Source organism: Schistocerca americana, chromosome X (assembly GCF_021461395.2).
Source record: "Schistocerca americana isolate TAMUIC-IGC-003095 chromosome X, iqSchAmer2.1, whole genome shotgun sequence".
Lineage (NCBI taxonomy): Eukaryota > Metazoa > Arthropoda > Insecta > Orthoptera > Acrididae > Schistocerca > Schistocerca americana.
In genome coordinates this window covers 429,887,995-429,912,692 of record NC_060130.1, presented here as the reverse complement: position 1 = coordinate 429,912,692, position 24,698 = coordinate 429,887,995, and the positions used below count along the sequence as shown (strand labels likewise).

Genomic DNA, 24,698 nt, shown 5'->3' with positions numbered 1-24,698 from the left:
TCCTTAAGACCATGGGCAACAGATAGCAGCTGACAAACACAGGTTTAAAAGCAGTAAGACATGAATAGTGACCTTCACTGTCTCGCTTGCATAAGGTAGTCTTCACTGTGGATGATTTGAAAGGAACTTATTGTAAAAAACATCTTTCCTCACACCGGACTGATTCTCTAAAATCTTAAGTCTCTGGTTTTTTAAATTTTCTATCTGCTCTCCACACCTAGCTTATGCTTTGTGGTTGAGATAAACATGTATAGGATTATTATTAATAGTTACTCATGAAATAATAAAGCTGCATCAAGCTTTTTATCGGCTCACCACTCTTTCGAGCCAAACCAGAAACAAAAATGGAGCGCGTTTCTGGTTTGCGTGCGCTCACTAAGACGGCTACCATAACAAGAAGAATGACTAATCTTTATTTTTGTTTTCCTCTTTACATCCATGACAGTAGGAGAGATATCAAGCTAGCGCCTACTCGATACAAAGAAAAGCATGAACGAGAAAATAATAAAGCAAACGCTGCAGTACAGCTCTGTAGCCTACTGTAGGTAGATAATTTATTGGTTGAGGGTTTTCGGAAATTTCTTGTCTTTGCCCCTATACTGTTCCGTTGATTCCACTGATATTTTTAATTCTATATGACATAATTTTTATCTCGCTTCTCCTGTGACTTCGCCCTGAGGACGTAACCGTCCAGTAGATATCGGGACGCACAGGAGCAAAGGTTTCCGCAGCTTCAAGCTGATGTTTTTATGTCAGCGAGTGATTGATATTCATTTCTTAACTACTGCCTGCGAAGTTCGTGCCATCAGTTTTGCTGAGTAAGCGTGGCACAATACTCGAGTATCTCGTCTGCAGTTATCCGTGCCTTGCAACATTATTCTAAAACAAACAAGACAAATGTAAATTTTGCTTATTGCCTTTCGCTATGAAATTGCAAGACACGATTTCCATAATTCGTTTCACGGAGTGCACGACCGCCGTACATTATAAAATCAAGTAAGAAAATGTACAGTAACGTCCATTCTTAGCTAAACGAACTGTGTTGTGCTTTGTTGACCTGTATAACCAACAGGTTGCGGTATTAAACCAAGTACTGTTACGATGCCTGCTCGATGAAGTATTCAGTTCCACTTTTTGTTTTTTCAAATAATCGGAAAACCTTTAGCGTAGGACCCATCCCTTCTACCATACGCTATAATTTAAGTGTAGAGAACAAACGGACATTGGATACACTCGATGAAAGAAGAGCGCTTGCACTTGGTTTACGTTTTGGGAGGGAAAGGGTCAGGAAGTGTCAGGAAATATTTTCTAAAAGTATTTGTATGGAGTGTAGCCCTGTATGGGTGTGAAACATGGTCGATAATTAGTTTAGACAAGAAGAGAATAGAAGCTTTCGAAATGTGGTGCTACAGAAGAATGTTGAAGATTAGATGGGTAGATCACGTATCTCTCGAAGAGGTACTGAATAGAATTGGGGAGAAGAGGAATTTGTGTCACAACTTGACTAGAAGAAGGGATAGGTTGGCAGCACATGTTCTGAAGCATCGAGGGATCACCAATTTAGTATTGGAGGGCAGCATGGAGGGTAAAAATCGTAGAGGGAGACCAAGAGATGAATGCACTAAGCAGATTCAGTAGGATGCAGGGTGCAGTAGTTACTTGGAGATGAAGAAGCTTGCACAGGACAGAGTAGCATGGCGAGAAGCATCAAATCAGTCCCTGGACAGAAGACCACAACAACAACAACAAACAGAGGGAAGGGGCTCCAATATAAAATCCGCCCGTTCTTATTTAGATGTTTCATAGTTTCGTAATCAATTGATGCAGTTTTTGGGTGGTTCCTTCAGCAAAGCTACTGCCACTATTCAACGCAGTCTTGTTTAATCCAGCTAGTTCTCTGAGTCTCGTCAATGTCGACGAGACTTTATGTTCTATCTTCTCCTCTTTCCATTTCCGTTCGAGTCTCCACGTCATTTTTTCCACATTATCTTCAAAAAGTGTGTAATACAGTCGGACATCAAACGTCTGTTTTTCGGACCATGTTGCGTACACACAGAATTGACAGACTATATATAGAGCAATTTTGAATGTATGGAATCCATGTTATCAACGTATAGGAAATATCGAAACAAATCGAATAGTCGATACACTAATGTTCCTGTTTGCTTCGTCTTGCCGTTTTATAGTTTTGAGCACAAATAGCACATATGGGTGGCATAATAAAACAATGGTGCTTCATCGTGTTACACTGTGTATTCTGGGTCAAATATACCCCACATCAGGTGCAATTTTCCTTTTTAAATTATTTCACTTGCTCTTGAAGAAGATAAAGTCGTATAAAAGAACGTTATTGTTTCGTAAAGGTCGCATATCAAGATTTTGAAAACTGTGAGGCAAAGGAAGTGAAATAAAATAAGAGGAAAGTTAACAAGCGTCAGAAACCAACCAGAGAAGGTAAGGGGAATATTCATTGGAGTTAAATTAAGGTTTAGTGTGGAACACTGCGCTTTACCATTGCACATCGCTTCGCTGGCCCCAATTGTATATACACAGATCGAATCAAGTACGACGTATCTGATGGGAAATATATTATCGTAGGAACTATCCCACCATTAAAAACATCTCGTAATACTGTCACAGATGCATCTGATATGTGTGCTTTGATAGTGCCTTGCTGTATGAAGCAACCGCATGTCTTCCCGTTAGTTGCTTGAACTCTGATAAAAAGTTGCATTATATTGTTCACATACCGACCAGAAGTTATGGTTTGGTGAAAAAGAAACTATAATTCGAGTTGGACTAATTGAATACAACATTCGTGTTTTCACATCGCGCAAAGGTTCTTTAGGGCATCTGATCATCGATTATTCTGCGAGTTAACTTATTACTTTAAATGTATCCTTGCACTGTCATAAAAGAACAGTATTTCATGATAAAACACTATCACACAGAGACCGCAGTAGCCAGTTGACTAATGACGTCGAGCACCAGTATCTGAGTTTCTGAATTGGTCAGTCGATGCCCTACCGTTACTGTGTACGCTTTCAGTTTGAGCATGTGCATAGCTATGTGAGCATATGGTCCAAACACAGCGCTCCGCGAAGTGCTAAATGAGGCAAGGAATTTCTTGGACTTCTTTCCAAAGCCATTCCTAGCTCGTCTAGTTTAATTCTCGGCTAAACGCGATACGCCACCTTCCATATTCTCCAAGTAACGGGCTATAGCTCTAGGCGATGATCAGGGCCTGCCTACAGGGGTCGGGCGGCAAGGAAGCGGGCATTGGTTTCCGTGCTATACCGGCACACAGCACCTGCGTCATATGTGAAACATAGTCTACTTGTGGAAATTTTCCTACCTACAGTATCCGAACAGGTACTTCCGAGTCGACAGTCACCACACAAGACTGCGATAGTAACGTCGGCCAGGGAAACGGACTGCAGCTCAAGCAATGAGAAAGGCATCTCAGCAGATACAGATTGCCAGTTCAGATTATTATTGCCACCTGCTAATATCAGGATTAACTTCCGTTTGAAGTACTACCAATTTGGTAGTTGATGGTCTCAGACACAACATCGCTTTAACACTATTCTACGGAGGCCAGTTCACAGATGTTGGCCACTGATGGGGTCTTGTATACGATTGGAGTTCGCTTCCTCGGCGTCACTTAAGGCCTGAAAATGGAGCATTGAGTCTCCAAAACTGGTTGTAATATAATAAAATGACATCAAATCGACGGCTGTAGGTGTTTTATTTTATTGTTCTTTGGAAAAGACGTTCAAATTGTTCAAATGGCTCTGAGCACTATGGGACTTAACATCTGAGGTCATCAGTCCCTAGAACTTAGAACTACTTAAACCTAACTAACCTAAGGACATCACACACATCCATGCCCGAGGCAGGATTCGAACCTGCGACCGTAGCAGTCGCGCGGTTCCGGACTGAAGCGCCTAGAACCGCTCGGCCACCGCGGCCAGCTGAAAAGATGTCAACTACCTATTTCTGTACACTTTGTTCACCATGATTGAACATTGAGAATTATTGTATTGGCGACAACTCACTTCTCTGAGGACAAATACACTCCTGGAAATTGAAATAAGAACACCGTGAATTCATTGTCCCAGGAAGGGGAAACTTTATTGACACATTCCTGGGGTCAGATACATCACATGATCACACTGACAGAACCACAGGCACATAGACACAGGCAACAGAGCATGCACAATGTCGGCACTAGTACAGTGTATATCCACCTTTCGCAGCAATGCAGGCTGCTATTCTCCCATGGAGACGATCGTAGAGATGCTGGATGTAGTCCTGTGGAACGGCTTGCCATGCTATTTCCACCTGGCGCATCAGTTGGACCAGCGTTCGTGCTGGACGTGCAGACCGCGTGAGACGACGCTTCATCCAGTCCCAAACATGCTCAATGGGGGACAGATCCGGAGATCTTGCTGGCCAGGGTAGTTGACTTACACCTTCTAGAGCACGTTGGGTGGCACGGGATACATGCGGACGTGCATTGTCCTGTTGGAACAGCAAGTTCCCTTGCCGGTCTAGGAATGGTAGAACGATGGGTTCGATGACGGTTTGGATGTGCCGTGCACTATTCAGTGTCCCCTCGACGATCACCAGTGGTGTACGGCCAGTGTAGGAGATCGCTCCCCACACCATGATGCCGGGTGTTGGCCCTGTGTGCCTCGGTCGTATGCAGTCCTGATTGTGGCGCTCACCTGCACGGCGCCAAACACGCATACGACCATCATTGGCACCAAGGCAGAAGCGACTCTCATCGCTGAAGACGACACGTCTCCATTCGTCCCTCCATTCACGCCTGTCGCGACACCACTGGAGGCGGGCTGCACGATGTTGGGGCGTGAGCGGAAGACGGCCTAACGGTGTGCGGGACCGTAGCCCAGCTTCATGGAGACGGTTGCGAATGGTCCTCGCCGATACCCCAGGAGCAACAGTGTCCCTAATTTGCTGGGAAGTGGCGCTGCGGTCCCCTACGGCACTACGTAGGATCCTACGGTCTTGGCGTGCATCCGTGCGTCGCTGCGGTCCGGTCCCAGGTCGACGGGCACGTGCACCTTCCGCCGACCACTGGCGACAACATCGATGTACTGTGGAGACCTCACGCCCCACGTGTTGAGCAATTCGACGGTACCTCCACCCGGCCTCCCGCATGCCCACTATACGCCCTCGCTCAAAGTCCGTCAGCTGCACATACGGTTCACGTCCACGCTGTCGCGGCATGCTACCAGTGTTAAAGACTGCGATGGAGCTCCGTATGCCACGGCAAACTGGCTGACACTGACGGTGGCGGTGCACAAATGCTGCGCAGCTAGCGCCATTCGACGGCCAACACCGCGGTTCCTGGTGTGTCCGCTGTGCCGTGCGTGTGATCATTGCTTGTACAGCCCTCTCGCAGTGTCCGGAGCAAGTATGGTGGGTCTGACACACCGGTGTCAATGTGTTCTTTTTTCCATTTCCAGGAGTGTACATCAGGGTAATAAATTACAGTCACATTGTGGAAATGTTTCAATTGAGAGAAGATTCCCAGGTTATTAACAAGATTTCACTTGTCACTGAGCCAAGGCACTAATATACACTGAGGCGCCAAAGAAACTGGTATAGGCATTCGTACTCAAATACAGAGATATGTTAAACAGGCAGATACGGTGCTGCTGTCGGCAACGCCTGTATAAGGCAACATGTGTGTGGTGCAGTTGTTAGATCCGTTACTGCTGATACAACGCCAGGTTATCAAGATTTAAGTAAGTTTGAACGTGGTGTCATAGTCGGCGCACGAGCGATGAGACACAGCATCTCCGAGGTAGCGATGAGGTGGGAATTTACCCGTAAGACCGTTTCACGAGTGTACCGTTAGCATCAGGAATCCGGTAAAACATAAAGTCTCCTACATCCCTGCGGCCGGAAAAAGATCCGCAAGAACGGGATCAACGACGACTGAAGAGAATCGTTCAACGTGACAGAAGTGCAACCGTTCCACAGACTGCTGCAGATTTCAATCTGGGCCATCAACAAGTGTCAGCGTGCAAACCATTCAACTAAACATCACCGATATGGGCTTTCGGAGCCGAAGGTCCACTCGCCTACCCTTGATGACTGCACAAAAAGTTTTACGCCGCGCCTGGGCCCGTCAACACTGACATTGGACTGTTGATGACTGGAAACATGTTGCCTGGTCGGACGAGTCTCGTTTCTAATCCACACCGAGCGAATGGACGTATACGGGTATGGAGAGAACATCATGAATCATGGACCCTGCATGTCAGCAGGGGACTGGTCAATCTGGTGGAGGCTCTGTAATGATGTGGGGTGTATGCACTTGTATTGATATGGGACCCCTGATACATCTAGATACGACTCTATACAGGTGACACTTACGTAAGCATCCTGCCTGATCACCTCCATCCATTCATGTCCATTGTGCATTCCGATGGACTTGGGCAATTCCAGCAGGACACTGTGACACCCCACACGTACAGAATTGCTACAGAGTGGCTCCAGGAACACTCTTCTGAATTTAAACACTTCCGCTGTCCACCAAACTCCCCAGACATGAACATTATTGAGCATATCTGGGATGCCTTGCAGCATGCTGTTCAGAAAAGAACTCCACCCCGTCGTACTCTTTCGGATTTATGCCCTTCAGGATTCATGGTGTCACGGGGGTCCTACACGATATTAGGCAGGTGTGCCAGTTTCTTTGGATCTTCAGTATATATAAGACATTAAAAACGTTTCATCATTATGCATACTTTATACTTATTTTGAAATAGCACAAGAACACGTTTTTGAGGATAATAATTTGAGAAATGAGGTCACTGTAGTTTATTCCACGATTTAAGTTGCCGACGTCACCGTCTCTTTCATGAAGAAACGTACTGACGAGAATTCGTTTAGAGACAAGCGTGAAGCAAGAACTGGAGCCTAGATGGAACAGCGCTATTAGAATGCTGCTGCCTATAGTTAGTACGATCGAATCATGGAAATATTTTCAGAGAAGTGAGTCTCTGAGATACTTAATGTTTGCGACAGCGACACGGCAAGAGAATTCGTGACATTCTTAGAGCCATCGAAATATGCAACAGAAGTACTCGAACGTTGGAAATACACGATAATTAAGTTTGTTTTGTTGTGGTTACTTAAACTGAAAAGTCATTGCAATACAGCCACTGACGATACAGAGGTACGTTTCTTAAATTAGTTTAATACTTGCTGAATGTCCAGCAATTGGAAATTTTGTTTTGTTGCAAACGCAAATTGCAATGTCATTAGCATTTGGCAGTGTTGTACAATTCTCGTGTTTCGTCTGTTCACTCTGGATAATACGAGCCTTCAAAGACGATGTCTCCGTATCAAAGTGAAGAAAGACGAAAATCCTACGCTGCACAGAATAGAAACATTTTCGTGTCCGCGCTACCGAATATTAAAAATGGTGCTTCAGACTCTTCCATTCATTGATGTATCATGGAATAATTTTCTTGGGAAATTCTACACACGGAGCCAAAGCATTCATTACATAGAAATGTGTACGGCTAAAATCCTGGTGTCCATTCTAGAACTTCATGTACATAACTATTTAAAAAACTGGGCATGCTAACAATAGCCTCAAACATATTTACCCTCTTATGAAATTTTTTTGTGAAAAATCAAGCAAAATTTGCAAATAGTAATTCTTCTTCTTAGTGTTAAGCTCGCCTAGTATGGGGTGCGCTGTACTCAAGATTAGGAAAGTTAGCTTATGTTATTAAACTTTGCGGCCGGATGCCCTTCCTGTCGCCGCAGTCATCAGGTATCTAAGATAAGGAAGTCGTGGGCACCACTTGTCTGCGAAGTGAGTTACCCTGTTTCTGTGTGTGATGTTCCTGTAACTGCTGGTGTATCGTATTTTCTGAGGCGGAAATTGGGAACCTGCCCAGCAGTTGGGTAACGAGTGGGGGTAACCGCCTAAAAACCACACTCATGCTGCCCGGTGCACCAGCCACGGTCGAGAAGGTGCCGTGCGCATTCGTTCCTGGTGTGGCTCACCTTCTTATCTCACAAGCTAGCGAGCTGCGCGTTACGCTATACGCGGAGGTCCAGCTACGTTAACGTGACAACCTGTCAAAAGCCCGAATAACCACATTTTGCAGCGTGGACTGCTGCGAGACGTTCAGGAAGAGATTCAGTGAGGTTGTGGAAGGTACCGACAGGGATGCGGAGCCACGACGACTCCAGTGTCGTGGCGAAGTGCGCTACGTTTCTCGGTTCAGGATCCATGGCGCGCCCAACCCGTCGAGTTGGTCCCACATATTCTCGATTGGCTTTAAATCCGGGGAGTTTGGTGGCCAGGGGAGTACGATAAACTCATCCTGGTGCTCTTCGAACCACGCACTTACACTGCGAGCTTTGTTACACGTTGCATTGTCCTGTTGGTAGGTGCCGTCGTCCCGAGGAAAAACAAACTGCAGGTAGGGGTGGACACGGTCCCCAGGTACAGATGAATACTTGTACTGATCCACTGTACTTTCCAGAACGACGAGATCATCCAAGGACTGCCTATTGGCCTGGACCCTTCCGACGATTTTGCAGGATGTCTGCTTTCAGGCGCTTCACGCCGTATACGGAAAGGGTCATATGTCCGATGGAGCATAACACGTGATTCATCTGAAAAGGTCACCTGTAGCCACACAGTGCAGATCCAGTTGCAGTATTGGCGAGAAAATTCCAGCCTTCGTCGCCGATAAACAGCAGTCAGCACGGGTGAATAAGCCAGGCGCCTGCTGCGGAGCCCCACACACAGGAACGTTCGCTGAACGGTAGTTGAGGAGACTCTATTGGTAGCCCCCTGGTTTATCTGGGCGATCAGTTGCTCAACAGTTGAACGCCTGTTTGCTCGTACGCATCATCGCAGCCATCGTTTATCCATGTCATCTACGGTCCTTGGCGCATCACAGTAGCCTCAGCGCTGGTTACAGACAGCGCCATTTTTCCATGCACGGTATACTTTAACCATGGCGGTACGCGAACAATTTACGAACTCGGTCGTTTCGAAAATGCTTCCACCCTTGGCCCGAAAGCCAATGATCATATCCTTTCGGATGTCAGATAAATCGCTCAGTTTCCGCATTACAACAACTTTCTTTTTTCTTTCATTTGCTTGTGCCTTGTTTCCCGCAGATACGCAGGGTCGGCATGGTTCATCGGATGTGGCAGTGTTAGTTTAAGGGGTGGCCGGATGCTCTTCCTGCCTCCACCCCGTACTCAAAAATGGTTCAAATGGCTCTGAGCACTATGGGACTTAACATCTGTGGTCATCAGTCCCCTAGAACTTAGAACTACGTAAACCTAACTAACCTAAGGACATCACACACATCCATGCCCGAGGCAGGATTCGAACCTGCGACCGTAGCAGTCACGCGACTCCGCACTGAGCGCCTAGAACCGCGAGACCACCGCGGCCGGCACCCCGTACTCCCCGGGAAGAAATTAGTGTACCCCAACTGTCTCCGACCAGAGTAATCCGTGGAATAGTGCGAAAGTGTTCAGATGTCTGTGAGCCGTGTAACTGAGGCGGGACGTGGGGACTAGCCCGGTATTCACCTAGGGGGATGTGGAAAACCGCCTAAAAAACACAATCAGGCTGGCAGCACACCGGCCCTCGTCGTTAATCCGCCGGGCGGATTCGATCCGGGGCCGGCGCGCCTACCCTAGTCCAAGAAGCAGCGCGTTAGCGTTCTTTTTTTTTATTTTTTTTTTTTTCGCACGCTACCGCTTTTTTTTTTTTTTTTTTTTTTTTTTTTTTTTTAATCCAATGTCAGGCTTACCACCTTTGCTGACATACATGTTGTTGTACTATCGCATAAATAGTGTCTACAAAGTCCATATGTTGACAAATAGTGGCTACTTAGAAAATTTATTAATTAATGAAATAAATAAAACTGAAAATTCCCAAATGAAAGACATGAAGGCATTGCGGATAGTACAAATACAAAAGAAACATGCTCCTGTAGCAATGAAATGAAATTCGTGTCGGGGGCGACACCTGCTCACGACCCGACGTTCGATAGAGCAAGAGAGCCATCTATCGACTCGTTCTCCAGACGTTGGTGTAAGACTGGGTCGTCTTCTCGAAATGAACTAAGGGTCCGTAAGTGTGATCGATGTCTATCTCGGCTTCTTCGTCTATCTCATCTCTCACCCGTCACACCCCATCTGGCCGGCGGGTCGGTAAATGTAAGTCGCAAGTAATTAGCGAAGTCTTGTCTATATTTCTTATGCTGTTGCAGCTTCGTGTGTCCATCCAGGAGAAAGTGCCAAAAATCAATTTTGTCCTTTTCCGATTCGTTATACACGTAGCCCACCACCATTCCCCGCACCCATGTCACTGCATTGGTTTTTTGGACCGGGAAATAATATTCTTGGGGGAAAAAAAGCGTGTCTGATGAAATTGTGTGAGGGGCGGAGCGTAACAGGAACGCCAATATCTGTTGTGCCAAGTGCCACACTGGAGCCGTCCCACTACATGTTAAACGATGTTCATCAGTGTCCACTGTTGCGCAGCCTAAACATAGTGGAGTGTCTGCCAAATGAATCGCGTGCCGCCGTTGATTCGTTGCGAACTTCCTATTTATCACCACATACCATGTTGAGCGTACCGACGTTGGGAGGTAAACGTTCCGTATAACGCGCCATATCTGTCGCCAGTTCTTGTCTGGGTACTTCTTTTCCAGGGTATTCCTGGGGCACCGGCGCAGTAAGAGTTGGTATACGTCTCGCGTCGTCGGTAGTCGTGTTGTTGGGAAGAAATCTCTGACATAGCTAAGCTCCAAAAAAAAAGACTTGAAATGTGACAGCTTCGGTGAAATATGGCCCACATCGACTGGGGGCAGCATTGAAGTGGGCGCTAGTACGTCGGCCAACGCACCCGAGATATTGCGAAATTGACCGCGCCACTGTCGGAAAATCGTACTGACGAATAACGCCCGTGCCTTTTCATATACGTTCACTAGACCAAGTCCACCCTCTCCAGGTGGTAGCGTAAGCGTTGTGTATCGGATCTTAAACAGGTGTCCCACACTCACGTAGGTTCCGAAAGTTGCTTGTATCCGTGATGCCATTGTGCGTGTTAAAGGCAGGACATGCGCTACGTGAGTGAGTCTCGGTGCTAGGTATACGTTAACATAGGTCACCCTCTGAATCATATCCAACGCTCTTAATTTCTGTAACAGCACCATTGTCCGCATCAGCTTCAATATGCGTCGGTAGTTATCTGCTGCTGTCCGCTGCACATCCGTGTGGAACGTAATACCTAGGCATTTTATGGTCTTAACCAAGATGAGCGGGCCTTCCTCCCCCGGTTGTAATCCTCGACCGACATTCATGCAGCGTGTTTTTTGTAGATTAAGCACGCTTCCTGCCGCCATCCCATATCGCTGTATCCATGCCAACGCCGTACGTAATTCTTCGCCTGTCCGTGCCACCAGCATCATATCGTCAGCATAAGCGCGGCAATGAAAGGTCAGTTGTGGCAACGGCACTCCCTCCAACCGTCTTCGGAGACCATATAGACAGGGTTCCAAAGCCATTGCATACAAAAATATCGAAAGGGGGCAACCTTGACGAACTGACCTTGAAATAACGATGTAGTCAGTGCCCCGCCCATTCACCGAGACCTTGGATCGTACGCCGTGTAACAGTCGCATGATCACTAGGATGAAGGCCTGTGGGATTCCCAATCTGCCCATCACCGCATGCAAAAAGGTATGATCCACTCTGTCGAATGCATGATCGAAGTCAATAGCGACGAGTGCCCCACGCACTCGGCATGCCGCTGCTAACGCGATGATATCTCGGTAGTCACTGAGCGCCGTATGTACGTTGCTCTTACCGCCGAGGCAAGTTTGATCTATGAGGAGTCTATCAGAAAGTGAAGACCGCAGGCGAGCCCCAAGGATGCGCGCGAAAATCTTATAGTCGCAGTTCAAGAGAGTGAGTGGTCTATAATCTCCTGGATTTCTGCCACCGCGTGGTTTGGGTATTGGGATGATGATACCCTCCGTGAATTCGGCAGGTATCTCAGTCTGCGGTAACAGGAGTTCGTTGTACATCTGAATCCAGGTCCGTCCCATGAGGTATGCAAAGGCGCGGTAAAATTCAATTGGGAAGCCGTCCTGTCCTGGGGACTTGTTCGGAGCCCCCCTGGCAATTGCGTCTGTCAGCTCGTCCTCTGTTATCGCTGTGATGAAAGTCTCTGCATCCAGTGGTGGTCCTCTATCTGGCATTTCCGAGATGACATCATGTAGTGTCTCGTGGTTCACATGTACAGGTCCATATAACTGGCGGAAATAGTCGGTAAACACATGCGCAATATCACGCTGGTGCACAACTTGCTGGCCAGTTTCAGAGATTAGTTCCCTGATCAAAGTCCTGCGTCGTCGTTGGCGTTCACGTACCACGTGGTGCATGGAGGGGGTTTCGGCAGCAACTGTGTCCGCCAGTCTCGCCCGGACCATTATACCTTCCATTCTTAGTCTCGTCAGCTGTAATAACTTGGCTTTTATCCTGCGCATGGCCGTGTGCCTTTCCGGCGATGGTTGGTGGGTCATCAGCTCCCTCAGGGCTGTAAAATAAAAATCAGCCGTTGTGCGGTTCCACTGCGATTTGTCCTGCCCGTATCGTATCAACGTTCGCCGTAACGTTGGTTTTGCGCATTTAATCCACCACTGGAGAACCGAGGTGTATGCTCGTTGGCGGCGAACGCAGGTCTCCCAGGCCGCCTCTATCGACCGGTGACATTCAGTGTCACGTAAAAGTGCACAATTCATTTTCCAGTGACCTTTACTCCGCCATATCTTCTGACGCGTTAGTGAAATCGTACAGACGTACGCCATATGATCCGTAAAAGCCGCTGGCCAGATTTCGGCATCCAGTATCGTCGTCCGTAGAGTGCGTGTCACGTACACTCTATCAAGTCTACTCGCCGAGTGTCCCGTGACAAACGTATAACCCGGTCTGTCACCATGCTGCAGTTCCCAGGTATCCAGAAGCGCCATTTCGGTAATCAACGCACGCAGTTCCATGCATGGCACATAATGAGGTACTTGGTCCTTTTTGTCGACGACACAATTAAAGTCGCCGCCCACTATATAGTTATCAAAGCGTCCAGCGAACAACGGTGCTATCTCTTCGGTGTAAAAAGTCGCCCTTTCTCTTCGTTTTGTGGAGCCAGATGGTGCGTATAAATTGATGAAACGAACGCCGTCGACAGTGATCGCTATGCCGCGTGCCGAAGGGAGAGACCTGACGTCCTCCACTCCTATTCCTTCCCTGGTGAGAATCGCCACACCGCATCCACTTTCATCGTGCACTGAATAATGTGCCTCGTAACCGTAGAACTCTGGCGGCGATGTGAAACGCACTTCTTGTAGGAGTACAATATCCACGTCCGCAGCGCGTAACATATCTTTCAGCATTTGAATTTTAAGCGGTGTCCGTATGCCATTAATGTTTATCGTGGCAATGCGGTACGCCTGGCTTGTGTTCATCAGTTGTAGGGCGGTGTCATTAAGCGTCCATCTGCACCCCCGGCGCTCCTCAACACACTAAGTTGGTCAACATTTCCCGACCCCTCCCGGCCTCTGGCCAGGACTGTCCTCAATCGTCGCGTTCGTATTTTCATCCTGTTCCTGTTGGTCCATTTCTTGCGCCCAGTCCCCCAGCATATTTCCGGAACTGGTCGAAGGATGGGAGGTAACGTTGTCATCGCTCTGATGTTGGACAGTTGTCATCTCCACTTCCGCCTTCCGGTTACCAGAAGGAGAGTTCAAGTTATCGTCGCTTTGTAGTTCCTGCATCGTCATCTCGGTATCTGTTGAATCCACTGGTCTCAGGTCGATACTGTCGTTGTCGTCCACTGTCCCCTCGGGACTATGGCTATCGTCAGCAGAAGTCAGTCGACGCTTCTTTCTTCTCTTCGGCGAACGCTGTTTCCGTTGCCTTGCTTCCGCATCGGCTGTTGGGGTTGCGTATCCTCCGTCTTGGGCCTGGCCTATCACGCTCTCGGTGGAAGCACTGGCAGCCACCACGGATGAGCCTGGAGCGGCCGTCAGCTGCATCTCTTCTGTGGTGTCCTGTGTCTGCTGTGGTGGAACCGGTGGTCGGAGTTCCAGCCCGTTGGCGTCCATGTTCTCTATAGGGGGCAGCTGCTGGTGCCCATCGGAAGTCTCCCTCACGTCGCCTCTCAGGGCTTCCACAAAGGTCAACGGTAAGACAGTCGTCGGTTGTGGCGCCTGAACGTCATCCCGTGGAGTTTGCACTAAACGTCGCTGGAGGCATTCCGAGCGGACGTGACCTTCTTTCCCGCACCCCGAGCAAGTGCGAGGTTGCCCATCATAGATTATAATCGCTCGACAACCTCCTATGTACAAATAAGAGGGGACGTGCTTGCGCAGTTCTATCCGTATTTGTCTCACCCCATTTAAAACGGGGTACGTGGTAAAACTCGTCCATTTTTCGGCCACATGGGATAGAACTGTACCATATGGTCGAAAGGCGTCGGTAACAAGTTCAGACGGGACCTCAAACGGAAGTTCGAAGACTCGTATAGTGCGGATCCCCATTCCTGCATGATCGACTGTAACCGCACCAACATTCCCGTCGGCATGACAGAAACGATACCCGTTTGGTGATCGGTGTAGAAGTCTTTCGCAAGCAGCCTCGTCAACAAGCTTGACATAGACGACGCTTGAAACGAGCGATAAATTGATTCCCACGATTTCCTGTGGATCGATTTTTACCTCTTCTCTGAAGAAACGTTCAATCTCGTGTGCCTTTGGTCGTGTATAGTCGTTCGCAAAACTGAACTTCAAAGTCGTTTTTCTGTACGAGTGTGCCATCTCGTTCTAAACTCACAACACCGCACACGCGAAGCTGCTCCGGCGTAAACAAACAGGCGCGCGCACCACAGCGCGGCCGGCAGGCAACACGGTCCGCACTGTGTCACTGCCGAAGGCAGACTGCGCCCCAACTGTCTCCGACCAGAGTAATCCGTGGAATAGTGCGAAAGTGTTCAGATGTCTGTGAGCCGTGTAACTGAGGCGGGACGTGGGGACTAGCCCGGTATTCACCTAGGGGGATGTGGAAAACCGCCTAAAAAACACAATCAGGCTGGCAGCACACCGGCCCTCGTCGTTAATCCGCCGGGCGGATTCGATCCGGGGCCGGCGCGCCTACCCTAGTCCAAGAAGCAGCGCGTTAGCGTTCTCGGCTAACCTGGTGCGTTTCCGCATTACGACAACGACTGCATTGTTTTTCACTCGCCCCCGACGCGCTTTATATACCGTCCACTGCTATACTGCGTTCAACGTAAGAATAAACCTGACGTAAACATTACAACATGTATTCTTCTGCGTTTGCTGGAACGTGGTTGGATTTCTTTTCACGTGGAGCAGAAGCCAAGTTGTCACGAGTACAGTCAAGTACGATAATAAGGACGCGTTTTATACAGTGCGTTAGGCTCAAAACGTAACATGCTCTTGATCTTAGCTAACATAGTATTATAATTAAAAAGAAGAGTGATGAAAGTTCGTAACCTAAAGACGGATACTTTTTCTGCGTGATCTATGTGTGAAGTAACAGCGTATTTCACCATAAACAGTAGTTAAATACTGAAGTCACTGAATGTACTACAGTGAATCGTTTGGCAGTCTCTGAACTCCTTCCATATCCGACTCCTAGGAATACATTTCAGTACTGGAACTATCATCTGCTACGTTAACAACGAAGCGATCAACAGCAGAACCCCCGAAGCCACCGAGAAAAACACATTGTCTTCTTTTCTTTTATGACCTTCTGTTCTGCATTTCGGCAGCGTTCGGCAGTGAAGTGTGACAAATCTTCGTGCATTAGTTCCAGCACGTCTGGCAGCTTAAATGTCTTGTTATTTCTTGTGAAAAGTCTCTTAACTTGGCTCTAGATCAATTATATTTGGTTCAGAATGCAGTGCTATGGTAGCACCTGTAAAAATAGAGCATTTTTAGGGTGTACGCGATGCCGTGAAAATTATTGTTTTCCCTGTTTCTGCGACGCTTATCACTCTGGCTCGTGTGAGACCACATCGTGGTATAAAACAATGGATTTACTTCAGGTAAAGAGTACCTGATGTTTCATTTTTCTCGCAAAAATTTAATTTATTATGTTTTCTTAACTTAAATAACCTATATTAGCAATAGTTTATAAAATATGATTAGTTAGAAATTAATATTTGCAATGAAAACTGGAATTTGGTGTGCGACATGTAACTGGAAACAAAAATACCTGCATTTTTCATAAAAACTTATTGTTAAGTATGTGTTAATTAGCATATGTTTGATGAATTTCATATTGAAAGGGTGTAGGTATTCAAACTAAACGAAAGAGGAAAAAAGGGCAACAGCGAAATTCGTACGAGCCTCCCTCTCCCCCCTCCCTCTCACGAATCCCTTTACCAAGAAGGTCTCATATTTAGTAAATGCTTTTCCTCGAAACTCTTCAAAGCCGATTTTCTCTGTAATCTTATGAAAAACATTGAGAACAGCTTGTCTTGCGCCGTTTTAATGGAGTTCCGCGAGTCTGTTTCACTAGAAGCAGGAAGCAATATCAGTCATTTTCGCAGCAAGTATTAACAGCGGGACAATCTGGGCGCAAGCAGCGTTTACAAAGACTGCGACTGTATACGGGTTTTGAAATAAAAACTACGTAGGTAAACTACGATTAAGAAAGACGTTGATGGCTGTCAATACGTTAGAATATCTTAAAGATTCATTTACAGTGACATAGTAATACGATGTCTAATACGCAAGTTGGACCGACTTCCAAGAGTGTAACAACGCTAGTGTACATGTGCTACGGCTGTTGACCAATTATCACGTTTGTGTTTGCTTAAATACGGTTTATTCTTGTGAGGAACGAATTGTAGTGCTGCCACCTGCCGTCTGCGAGTGGTAGTTGCACGTTGGATATCGAACATAGGCGGTGCTCACATTAATGTGACCGGCCCGTGTAGTAATAGCACTCATAAATACGCTACTGGCCATTAAAATTGCTACACCACGAAGATGACTTTCTACAGACGCGAAATTTAACCGACAGGAAGAAGATGCTGTGATATGCAAATGATTAGCTTTTCAGAGCATTCACACAAGGTAGGCGCCGGCGGCGCCACCTACAGCGTGCTAACATGAGGAGAGTTTCCAACCGATTTCTCATACACAAACAGCAGTTGACCGGCGTTGCCTGGTGAAACGTTGTTGTGGTGCCTCGTGTAAGGAGGAGAAATGCGTACCATCACGTTTCCGACTTTGATAAAGGTCGAATTGTAGCCTATCGCGATTGCGGTTTATCGTATCGCGACATTGCTGCTCGCGTTGGTCGAGATCCAATGACTGTTAGCAGAATATGGAATCGGTGATTTCAGGAGGGTAATACGGAACGCCGGGCTGGATCCCAACGGCCTCGTATCACTAGCATGCAGCAACATGGACTATCAGCTCGGAGACCATGGCTGCGGTTACCCTTGACGCTGCATCACAGACAGGAGCGCCTGCGATGGTGTACTCAACGACGAACCTGGGTGCACGAATGGCAAAACGTCATTTTTTTCGTATGGGGTGCCATTGGTTACACGTTTCGGTCACCTCTTGTTCGCATTGACGGCACTTTGAACATGTGTGAAGACCCGTGGCTCTACCCTTCATTCGATCCCTGCGAAACCCTACATTTCAGCAGGATAATGCACGACCGCATGTTGCAGGTCCTGTACGGGCTTCTCTGGATACAGAAAATGTTCGACTGCTGCCGTGGCTAGCAGATTCTCCAGATGTCTCACCAATTGAAAACGTCTGGTCAATGGTGGCCGAGCGACTGGCTCGTCACAATACGCCAGTCATTACTCTTGATTAAGTGTGGTATCGTGTTGAAGCTGCATGGGCAGCTGTACCTGTACACGCCATCCAAGCTCTGTTTGACTCAATGCCCAGGCGTGTCAACGCCGTTATTACTGCCAGAGGTGGTTGTTCTGGGTACTGATTTCTCAGGATCTATGCACCCAAATTGCGTGAAAATGTAATCACATGTCAGTTGTAGTATAATATATATGTCCAATGAATACCCGTTTATCATCTGCATTTCTTCTTGGTGTAGCAATTTTAATGGCCTGTAGTGTATAACACTAAGAATAAAAGTTGCCTTCACTATCCACCACGTAACCTCACTCTTGCACAAAAAGGTTCAGAGTGAGCAGTCATAAAAATATTTTATATGAATGCATTGTGTCAAATAACTAATTCGTCTTACAATACTGTGTTAGCTAAAATCAAGAGCATGTTACGTTTTGGGTACAACGCACTGTATAAAACGTATTCGTATTATCGTGCTTGACTGTACTCGTGACAGCTTGTGTTCCGCTCCACATGAAACGAAATCCAATCAGCAAACGCAGAAGAATACATACTGTAATGGTTACATCATGTTTATGCTTACGTTGAACGCAGTATAGCAGTGGACAGTATATAAAGCGCGTCGGGGACACGCGAGAAACGGTGCATTCGTTGTCATAATGCGGAAACTGAGCGATTTATTTGACGTCGGAAAGGGTAGGATCATTGGCTTTCACCCCAAGGGTGGCAGCATTTTCGAAATGACTGAGTTTATAAACTGTCCGCGTGCCGCCATGGTTGAAGTATATCGTGCATGGCAAAATGGCACGATCCAACCTCTACGGTGCGGATGTGCAAGAGCGTCCGACCTCCTGCGGGAATCCCAGAGCAGTGAGCGTGGAAGAAATGGACAGGGGTTGCGTATAGGTGGCGTTCGGCGGAAATGTGGAGGCGGCAGCGAGGCGTGCCGAGATGGTCCGCGCAGTTGCGATAACACTGTGTCCCGGATGGCGCAGTCGTTAACGCACCTGCCTGGTAAGGAGGAGATCCTGAGTTCGAATCCCGGTCCGATATCCATTTTCAGTTATCGCCGCTGATTCCGCGTGATTTCCCGATGCAGCTGACATCAGTAACCCCTTCCCTTTCCTTTCTTCCAACCCCGCCCCCCCCTCCACCTTCAATTCACGTATAAAAATATTTGACAATCTGCCTAGTGAATTAAAGCTGCTGACAGATAATGAAAGTTTTCTTCTTGACAACTTCATCTAACCTATAGATGAATTTCTGGCTGTGTTACACTTATAAAATATTGTTCCAGATTAAGATTTATTTAAAATCCACTTACGTAAATGGTCGGCATGTGACCATGTTTTCACAAAATAGGTGAATCTTATTGATAAACCTACATCCACGTTCCACCCTTTTTTTTTTTTTTAATCTCATTTTGTTCGCTTTTGATCGTTGCATCTGCTCAGGGCGGACGTCGTAAAACATCCATTGAAGTTCGTTGTTAATCGAGTAACTCAGTTTTTTTATTACGCTGAGCTACCGTGCCGGCCTAAATAAGGAATATAGAATGATATTTTCACTCTACAGCGGAGTGTGCGTTGATATGAAACTTCCTGGCAGATTAAAACTGTGTGCCCGACCGATACTCGAACTCGGGACCTTTGCCTTTCGCGGGCAAGCGCTCTACCATCTGAGCTACCGAAGCACTTAACGCTTAACGATTTTGCGTGTCATCCTTGCGCAGGGGCCATGCTAATCCTCTCTGTATCGTTCCAATTTTAGTATATGTACCGCCGAAGCGAGTACATCCTAGATGCGCCTTACACGACTCTGCCCATCGTTCTAACAAGGGAACCTCCCCATCGCACCCCCCTCAGATTTAGTTATAGTTCGCACAGTGGATAGGCCTTGAAAAACTGAATACAGATCAATCGAGAAAACATGAAGAAGTTTGTGTGGAACTATGAACAAATAAGCAAAATATACAAACTGAGTAGTCCATGCGCAAGATAGGCAACATCAAGGATAGTCTGAGCTCAGGAGCGCCATAATCCCGTGGTTAGCGTGAGCAGCTGCCGAACGAGAGGTCCTTAGTTCAAGTCTTACCTCGAGTGAAAAGTTTACTTTCTTTATTTTCGCAAAGTTATGATCTGTCCGTTCGTTCATTGACGTCTCTGTTCACTGTAATAAGTTTAGTGTCTGTGTTTTGCGAGCGCTCCGCAAAACCGTGCGAGCTATATTTGCTGGATTCATATTGCCCACGGAATACATCTCACGTATTTAATGCACTCTCGTCCAAAGTAGCGAACAGTCAACTGCCAGCCAGGGAGCCTCGTTAGTAGGAATACTCTCTCTTCCGTGCGCTGTAGTCGACTGACATCGTGTGTTTCGATGTTTGTTTAGGTGTAGCGTCCCCATACTACGCCGCAGTTACCTCGCATCGGATGGACGGACAGATAATAATTGTCTGAAAATAAAAAATTAAACTTTTCACTCGAGGGAATACTTGAACCACGGACCTCTCATTCCGCAGCTGCTCACGCTAACCACGGGAACCACGGGACCACGGCGCTCCTGAGCTGAGACTCCCCTTGATGCTGCCTATCTTGCACATGGACTACTCAGTTTGTATATTTTGCTTATTTTTTTCATAGTTCCACACAACTTCTTCCTGTTTTCTCGATTGATCTGTGTTCAGTTTTTCAAGGCCTATCCACTGTGCGAACTTATAACTAAATATGAGGGGGGTGCGATGTGGAGGTTCCCTTGTAAGTAACAGAAGCATGGGACTGCTTAGAAACATCGTATAACTGCTCAGCTGAAGACGGGTCCTCCTGCCAGGTACCTCAGCCTTTTAAGAAAATCAGTAAGAATTGCTTAAGTGGTCTGGCCAGCATAATTGGTCATGTCACAATATCGGAAACGAACAGATATAAGCCGCGCGGGATTAGCCGAGCGGTCTAAGGCGCTGCAATCTTGGACTGTGAGGCTGGTACAGTCGGAGGTTCGAGTCCTCCCTAGGGCATGGGTGTTTGTGTTTGTCCTTAGGATAATTTAGGTTAAGTAGTGTGTAAGATTAGGAACTGATGAGCTTAGCAGTTAAGTTCCATAAGGTTTCACACACATTTGAACATTCGAACAGAGATAAGTTTTCGTGGCATCCACGATATTTACTGTGAGGAGAAACTGTTAATTTTACAGTTGTGAAGACAATTCTAGCAGGAAACACATAGCTGAAAGAGGTCTTCCATTCTTCGAGAACACAGAAATCAACTGGCATTTGGTCACCAGGGAGTCCCGTAGAAGTTCGTTGGTGTGGAGGCTGGTGAGAGCGATTCATAGTAACAATGAGCCTGAGATAGGTACGGAAAAATCGCCAGTAGACGAAGAAACACTTGGAGCGTTACATACAGGAGACGCAATTCTTCACTGGCGAACTGTTTTCGACGTTGTCTACCAGTCCAGCACCCAACGTTGTGAGGGAACTATGAAGAGGGGTAAGTCTAGGAGAAAACCTACAAGATGACTTTATAAGAAGATGGAAGAAAAATTTTCTCGAGTTTAAAATTCAGAGCCTTAAAAGAAAATGTGACCGGTGTCAAGTAGGAGATATAATTACTCTTACTGGGTGATAAACGGAAGAGGAACATTTCGTTGATAGCCAACTTTAGTGAAAAACGAGCCTTGTAAGTTTTGGTTATTAATAATAAATCCGATATATTGGCTCAGTATGCTAGATAAATGAGACACTGTACACTCACGGAAAAAACTGCATCACCAAAAAATAATTAATGTAGAATAATGAAATTTCGTGAATACATTTGTCTATGTAACATATTTAATGATTAACATTCAAGATCACAGGTTAATCTAAGCGATAATAAGCCATTCCAGATGTGAGATGCAGGTATATTAATAAACGGTTTAACCGCCAGAATGTTGAATGCATGTATGCAAATGTGCATGCATGGTGTTGTACACATACGAATGTCAGTTTTTGGGATGGAGCTCCACGCCTGTTGCACTTGGTTGCCGCGCGGGATTAGCAGAGCGGTTTCGGGCGCCGCAGTCATGGACTGTGCGGCTGGTCCCGGCGGAGGTTCGAGTCCTCCCTCGGGCATGGGTATGTGTGTTTGTCCTTAGGATAATTTAGGTTAAGTAGTGTGTCAGCTAAGGGACAGATGACCTTACCAGTTAAGTCCCAAAAGATTTCACATACATTTGAACATTTTTTTGCACTTGGTCGGTCAATTATGGTTAATGCTGAAGTTGTCATCCGATGATGTCCCATATGTACGCGATTGGAGACAGATCTGGTGTTCGAGCAGGCCAAGGCCACATGTCGACACTCTGTAGAGCATGTTGGGATACAACAGCGCTATGTTGGCGATCGTTATACTGTTGGAAATCACGCACTGGAATGCTGTTCATGAACGACAGACCGACGTACAGTTTTGCAGTCATGGTGCGTGGGACAACTACGGGAGTGTTCCTACTGTCATACGAAATCGTGCCCCAGACCATGACTCCAGGTGTAGGTGCAGTGTGCCTAGCACGCAGACAGGTTGTTTGCAGGCTCTCAACCGGCCTCCTTCTAACCAACACACGGACATCACTGGCACCGAGGCAGAACCGGCTTTCATAAAAAAACACAACAGACCTCCACCCTGACCTCCAGTGTGCTCACTCTTGACACCACTGAAGTCGTAAATGACAGTGGTTTTGGGTCAGTGGAATGAACGGTACAGGGCGTCTCGCTCGGAGCTGTCCTTGAAGTAACCGATTTGTAACAGTTCGTTTCGTCACTGTGGAGACAAGTGTTGCTCAGATTGAAGCTGCAGATGCAGTACGGTGCGCCAGAGCTATACGCCGAACATGATGGTCTTCCCTTTCGGTAATGCTACGTGACCGTCCGGAGCCCAGTATTCTTGCGACCGTACATTCTAGTGTCCACCGTTGCCAGCAATCATGTACAATGGCTACAGTCCTGCCAAATATTTCTGTAATATCGCAAAAGGCGCGTCCAGCTTCTCGTAGCCCTATTAGACGACGTCGTTCAAACTCAGTGAGATGTTGATAATGGCATCTTTATCGCGTTAAAGGCATGAGTGACTAACATAATTCACCACGTCAAGTCTCGAAGCTAACAGACACTGACGACCGTTATAGTGCATATTGAAAGCAAACCTGATTTGCATCCACATAGTGGCGCTACTAGCGCCGCTCTTGGCCGACTGGCACGAAATCTGAATAGACATCATATTTCCGATGTAGAAACACACCTACCAACTTTCGTTTATGTCGAACAACTCCTTCTTGTGGGGCATTTTTTTCCGTGAGTGTATTTATGTGGCTGATAAAAATAACATCAGTCGGCCTAGGTTGCTGGTCTTGCCTCTTCAAGTGTGCCAAGGTGGAGAGGACTGAGCAACAACATCTTTCTGAGATTTGTGTATATTTTAACGATTCGCAGCCGTGTTACTTGATTCACGGAGATAGTAAAGAGATATATTTCATGAATAAAAGTCCCTGAAATATCTGTGTTTAGTGTTATGTTATTTAAGGTTATATATTTCAAAGCAAAAGTTCCATATTCGTGGTTATAGATTTCAGTCGAGACTTTTCGGCATGGCTCCGTGAAGCAGTCGCACCTGAATTTTTTGAAAATCTGTTTCTCTGTTCGTCCATGGTGATATTTCACTATGTTATTTTCATCTCACTCATATCGCCACAATAAACTGATGTAGAAAAACATTGGTCAAGGGGCTGTCTGGCGGTGGGACAAATGAAATCTTACATGAGTTTGTTGCGGCGACATGTGTGTCAAATGGGAACTGAAACAGTCCGTTCTAAGAGCACACATTGAAAGTGACAGTATACGTGGCCGTATTAGTACGGGGCTTACACTTCTTGCTCTCGATCAGCCTCTACATCTACATCTACATTTATACTCCGCAAGCCACCCAACGGTGTGTGGCGGAGGGCACTTTACGTGCCACTGTCATTACCTCCCTTTCCTGTTCCAGTCGCGTATGGTTCGCGGGAAGAACGACTGTCTGAAAGCCTCCGTGCGCGCTCTAATCTCTCTAATTTTACATTCGTGATCTCCTCGGGAGGTATAAGTAGGGGGAAGCAATATATTCGATACCTCATCCAGAAACGCACCCTCTCGAAACCTGGCGAGCAATCTACACCGCGATGCAGAGCGCCTCTCTTGCAGAGTCTGCCACTTGAGTTTATTAAACATCTGCGGACCGCTATCACGGTTACCGAATAATCCTGTGACGAAACGCGCCGCTCTTCTTTGGATCTTCTCTATCTCCTCCGTCAAACCGATCTGGTACGGATCCCACACTGATGAGCAATACTCAAGTATAGGTCGAACGAGTGTTTTGTATGCCACCTCCTTTGTTGATGGACTACATTTTCTAAGCACTCTCCCAATGAATCTCAACCTGGTACCCGCCTTACCAACAATTAATTTTATATGATCATTCCACTTCAAATCGTTCCGCACGCATACTCCCAGATATTTTACAGAAGTAACTGCTACCACTGTTTGTTCCGCTATCATATAATCATACAATAAAGGATCCTTCTTTCTATGTATTCGCAATACATTACATTTGTCTATGTTAAGGGACAGTTGCCACTCACTGCACCAAGTGCCTCTCCGCTGCAGATCTTCCTGCATTTCGCTACAATTTTCTAATGCTGCAACTTCTCTGTATACTACAGCATCATCCGCGAAAAGCCGCATGGAACTTC

The 24,698-nt window shown here is 46.7% G+C and overlaps 1 protein-coding gene and 1 non-coding gene across 2 annotated transcripts in view; one reads left to right on the top strand and one right to left on the bottom strand.

The window, feature by feature from the left end:
* LOC124554700 (patched domain-containing protein 3-like) overlaps nucleotides 1-24,698 on the top strand; it is a 633,296-nt gene that overhangs the window by 133,747 nt on the left and 474,851 nt on the right. The window lies entirely within an intron of this gene.
* LOC124557480 lies at nucleotides 19,630-19,736 on the bottom strand. The gene has a single exon (XR_006968738.1). It is a non-coding gene; the product is annotated as a U6 spliceosomal RNA (small nuclear RNA).